The sequence below is a fragment of the Anabrus simplex genome, chromosome 3 (genome assembly GCF_040414725.1).
Source record: "Anabrus simplex isolate iqAnaSimp1 chromosome 3, ASM4041472v1, whole genome shotgun sequence".
In the NCBI taxonomy this organism is placed as follows: Eukaryota; Metazoa; Arthropoda; class Insecta; order Orthoptera; family Tettigoniidae; genus Anabrus; species Anabrus simplex.
Window position 1 is genome coordinate 427546806 of NC_090267.1, and position 6000 is coordinate 427552805.

Below are 6000 nucleotides of genomic sequence, written 5' to 3' on the forward strand. Positions count from 1 at the left end.
AACTAACCCTCACTAAATAAATATGTATTCCACTGTGAAACATTTTCTCCAGGTACCAGCAACATATCACAAAACACACAACTGATACAACCTGACGTGCCACTTAACTTCCCACCTGTTTGGTACCTTGTGGGCGGCACTTCCAGCCTTGCTCATGTTAAGGCGATGGGAACGTACATTGTGCGTGATGAACGACGTAAAGGCACAGTATGGACTTTCAGCCTTCACTGTATTATGCCGTATAGTCCTTGTTACGGCAGGTACGGGCTAGGAAAAGCGGCGGCCCGAAGGGGCTGGATAAAGGTCGTATTAAGCGAAAGACACCAACTTCAATTAACGAGATCTCGCCAAGCTTCTTTAATTACAAGTTCGAAAACTTTAACTCCTTTAAGAACATCAAATAACAATTTACAATTAAGAAGATAATACCCGTATATAGATTCAAAATTATTACAAAATACTAACGAGGCAGCCAGCCCTCTCTATCAGGTACAAGTTCACATGCATACGTGAAGGGTTTCGCATTGCAACTTACCGAACATAAGCCGGGGATCAATAAGGAATATGAAAGACCTACAAATTTTACGATAAGATTGAGGATAAATTAAACATGGCCTTCCAGTATCTTAACCAACGCAACGCCCGAAGGCACATAGAAAATCCGTAGTGGATTACAATAACGTAGAGAAACAACACCTACTTAACCCCACTATGGAATGTTTCGGCCATGAAAGTACTTTCTTTAAATTGAATCAAACACATCAACTAGAAATCTTAAATGAGGATTAAATCCAAAGCACAAAGTTCCTACCATTACACAGTGACAAATCTCGTGTTTACCTCACGCACCTTCCCAAATTTCGACATAGTAAAGGGACAGTACAATAGCAAGGTCCCTCTCTCTCTCTCTCTCTCTCTCTCTCTCTCTCACCTCCGCGCTAGCGTGCCGGGTTCGACGGGCTTCAAGGCAAGCCCGGGAGATCACAGACTGCACTCAGTGCGAACAGGAGAATCACCCAGCCGGGCGAGGAGAACGACCGCGAGCCGCGCAGCGGTCACGTGGACCGAAACTCCCCCCTAGAAGAGAGGGGAGTTGCAGAGGGGCGTGAAGCAAGAGAGACAGAGAGAGCTCGGAAGGGAGGGAGGACTCTTCAGGGTGAGAATACTTCTACATTTCCCTGAAGACATGCGGAACGGGCAGAAAGACATTTATTCCATAAGAGGGGCAAGGATAGGAAATAAAATACATGTAAATACATCAAATTACACAATACATAATACAGCTTGCAAGCACACACAATGTAAAAACGCTGAAGAAAGATAGTCCGGAGGTGGGGGGGGGGGGGGAAATCACAGTTTACACGGTTCAGTCCTTTCAGGCAATTCCGAGCAAAAAAAGAAAAATTCGCTGTTGTGGCATTTTCACACTTTTCCATTTTTATTTCAATTGATAAGAAATATGCAACCTGAGCAACGATATTGTTCTCATTGAAGATGAGCTGTACACTTGATTACTTACTATTTTAGTTCCTAGAACATCAGAGCAACCTTTTCTTAGTACTTTTTCTTCTGGTAAAATTAAAGCATATATTCCTAGTGTTTGTCTCGCTAATGCCTTTTGACAAAAGTTTTGGACATTTACCTGGGAGTACTTGAAAATGAAAATCTACAACATGTTTTCCAGTCAGTGACCTGGTCAAGGGAATGAATGAAGCCCCCATCTTGCGGCGAGAATAGGAATTGTGCTGGCTGCCGAAGCCTGTTGCACTCCTCTGGGGCAATGATTAATGACTGACAGATGAAATACAGTTATATTGGAGAATGTTGCTGGAAGTAAATATGAAAGGGAAAACTGGAGTACCCAGAGAAAACCTGTCCCGCCTCCGCTTTGTCCAGCACAAATCTCACATGGAGTGACCGGGATTTGAACCACGGAACCCAGCGGTGACAAGCCGACACGCTGCCGCCTGAGCCATGGAGGCTTTTGCTTGGGACTACTTGTACTGCTGAAATGTTTCCTGTGCATTTGTCCACTCAAAATACTTCAGAGTATTTATTTTCATTCATCTTCCTCAAAACTGAATAACCTATCTTTCTTAATAATTGCTTTCTTTAAGCTGTGTAAATTATGGAGGTAGTCTTCCTTTTTGGACGGTTCTGACAGATTTTTTTTGTATTTGGTATTCTGAGAAAATTAATTGCTTTCTTGTTTGTTCTCATTTTTTGCCAGTAGAAGTGATGCTATCATTCTTTAGGAGAGAATCTCTTGTGCAACTGGCTGACAGGGAATTGCAGTGTCTCTCTTTTTTGGATGAAGACTTCACTGGATATCTCATCTGGTATAGTTCTTAGAGTATTCCAGCAATAACCCATGGAATGTTGGGTGCTTGGGAGTGGTTACTTTTCTCATGGGAGATCTTTTCAGGAACTTTTCATGGTTTCAAGCCACTGATATTCTGTTTTGTATTTGACAGTTTTGAACAAATTTGCTCTCGTTGAAGATGAGCTGTACACTTCATGTTCGTATTTCACGTTCCTGAAATGGGTCCAAAATGTCAATTTTCAATTTTTCTTTTATTTAATATTAGAACTCATTGACAATATGTTCCCAAAATGTCCAGGATGAAATCGCATTTGAACTGCCTGAAAAATAATAATTAAATGTGTGACGCGACCTTACTGCCACGCCCACTTTTGAACTCTGTGAAGAACGATTCCATGGATTTCTTTCAAGCAAACTTGCACGGGATACATCTAGAAGGCTGTGATACATACTCTTTGGTTTTATACATCATCTATGACTGTGTTCCGCATGATGCATCTTAGAAACAATACCAAACCAGTTGCTTTGTTTATGAACAAGCAATAAATACTTGTTTTGCCTTCTGCTACTGATGGAGATTTACACAATTTAGTACAATACCTAGAGCTTGACAATGATGACCAGTACTGCCAAAAAAATAATTTTGATACAATGTAGCATACCTGCAGTACAATGTGGTAAATTGCCACATGTGAAAACTTCATTTCTAGAGAGATGGCTGGTATATAGGAGCAGCATTAACTCGAAAGCTTTCTGTAATTGTACTGGTATAAAATAGTGTGATCTTTATTACATTTTTTGTTGGAATTGGAGCACCTTTCAAGTCTTTGATCATATGAATGAAATTGATTTACCGCACTGTGCTAAAGCGATACGATCAAGGGACAAATGCATCATGAATGAGGGGGTGTGATAGCCGAGTGGCATAGTCTGTGGTTCAGATTATGTGTAAAAGTAGAAGTCTTCTGGCTTTGGTCAGGATATCAACAGACATAAAATAAAAGCCTGCTTGGGTTTTAATGTAAATGATACAGGGTTTAAAGAAAGTTAACGCAGCATTCTTCTTGAAAGTATTCCTTTTTCTCCCTGGGCCATGTACAAATTTTGTATCAGATAGATTGCCTCTTTATACAAAATTACATCGTGCAACATTTTTTAAATGATACTTTCCTGGAAAGAATCTAAATCTATCTTAACTGTAAAAGTGCATGTAGGTTATAAATGAGGTGAATTTTCAGTTACATTCAATGTGATAAAATTCACTCAAAGCCACACGAAAATTTCCCTGTTTTATGTATTTTTCTCCATTAACCACATTCAGGACATTCACAAAAGAAACCAAATTGGACATATTAAAGAATATGCTGAGTTTGTATGTAAGTAATCACTATCAATCACTACTGATCTGCAATTAGGGCAGTCGCCCAGGTGGCAGATTCCCAATCTATTGTTTTCCTAGTGTTTTTTTAAATGATTGCAAAGAAATTGGAAATGTATTCTACATTTCCCTTGGTAAGTTATTATCTCTAACTCCCTTTTTCCTATAAATTAATATTTGCCCCAATTTGTCGTCTTGAATTCCAACTTTATCTTCATATAGTGATCGTACTTTTAAAGACACCACTCAAACTTATTCGTCTACTAATGTCATTACACGCTGTGTCTCTACTGACACCTCGGAACATACCACTTATGATACAAATTCTTATAATTTTGTTAATTTCCACCTATTCAATACAATAAAAACGTAATAAAACTTACATATTTATTGAGTTGTTGATATGGTACATGTTTCGCTCCTTTTTTGTGAACATCATCAGCCAATTATTGATTACTTAAGGTTATATAAGATCATGAATCTATTCTATTGGATTAAGGTTATGCTTGTAAAACTGATTGACAAATCTTATAATATTTTACAAGTCATATAACAATAAAATTATGTCTTTAAGTTAAAACAAAATCTATCTAAGTCTAACATTTTATTGACGAAACTTATCTGGTGAACATCCTTTAAAATTATTTTTAAAAACCTTTTGAGATCTGGCTAATTTGTAATGATTCAATGTTGCTTGACTTCTATGATTGTCTTTGAAACTTAATTAACTATATTAACAATTTTCTACAGTTGATAATTGCCTATGTTATGAACATTTTATTTGTTCTCGATGTTGCTGGAGTAACATTTGCACAAAATGTATTGGCATTAATGTTATGTTGTCAATACGAGAATATTGTTCATGAACAAACTTTTTTGGTGAATAAACACTTTCTAATGTCATGTAGAATTTGAATTGTTCTCGTATGTTCCAAATTGGGCTTGTTGGTATATCTGTAATGAAAGATAAAAGATATATGTTTATAGTTTTGATTATAATTCTGTATAAACTTCTTATTGAAAGAACTGTCACTTACTTTTCTTTCTGCTGCGTAATTGTCTAGCGTTACTCCTAGCCTCTTGAGAACTACTTGTTCTGTTTGCACTCCTTTTAATATATGAGTGAGTGTGGATGAGTTTACGCTTTGGCGGGGAGTGGGAAGGGGAAGTGAAGATAGGCGGTGCATTGATAGTTGCAATAGATTGTGGAGGGGACTGCGTAGGAGAAGTAAGGGGAGGAGTTGAGTTTGTTTGCGTCAATAAGCCATTAACTTTTCTCGGATTAAAATGTTTATTGAATTTATTTATATCAGATTTAAGCATTTGTATTAGTTCCGGTACTCCAGCAACATCGAGAACAAGTAAAATGTTCATAACATAGGCAATTATCAACTGTAGAAAATTGTTAACATAGTTAACAAAGTTTCAACAACAATCATACAAGTCAAGCAACATTGAATCATTACAAATTAGCCAGATCTCAAAAGGTTTTTAAAAAATTTTTTGAAGGATGTTCACCAGATAAGTTTCGTCAATAAAATGTTAGATAGACTTTAGACAAATATGTTTTAACTTATACATAATTTTATTGTTATATGACTTGTAAAATATTATAGGATTTGTCAGTCAGGTTTACAAGCATAACCTTAATCCAATAGAATAGATTCATTATCTTATCTAATCTTAAGTAATTAATAATTGGCTGGTGATGCTCACGAAAAAGGAGCGAAACATAAACCATATTAACAACTCAATAAATATGTAAGTTTTTATTACGTTTTTATTGTATTGAATAGGTGTAATTAACAAAATTATAAGAATTTATATCACAAGTAGATCTTCAATACGGACAAAAAATGAAATTTATAACCTGCAACGTACCACTTAGTCGAGTAGTTCGCCTCCTTTCTCCCAAGTCTTCCCAGCCCGAACTTTGCAACATTTTTCTTAGCACTACTCTTTTGTTGGAAATCACCCAGAACAAATCGAGCTGCTTTTCTTTGGATTTTTTTGCAGTTCCCAAATCAAGTAATCCTAGTGAGGGTCCCATACACTGAAACCATAGGTACTGTAGTTGGGGTCTTGCCAGAGACTTACATGCCTTCTCCTTTACATCCTTACTACAACCCTGAAATACCCTCTTAACCATGTATGGAGATCTGTACCCTTTATTTACAATCACATTTATGTGATCAGCTCAATGAAGATCTTTCCTTATATTAACACTTAAGTACTTACAATGATCCCCAAAATGAACTTTCACCGTATCAATGCAGTAATTAAAACTGATAGGACTTTT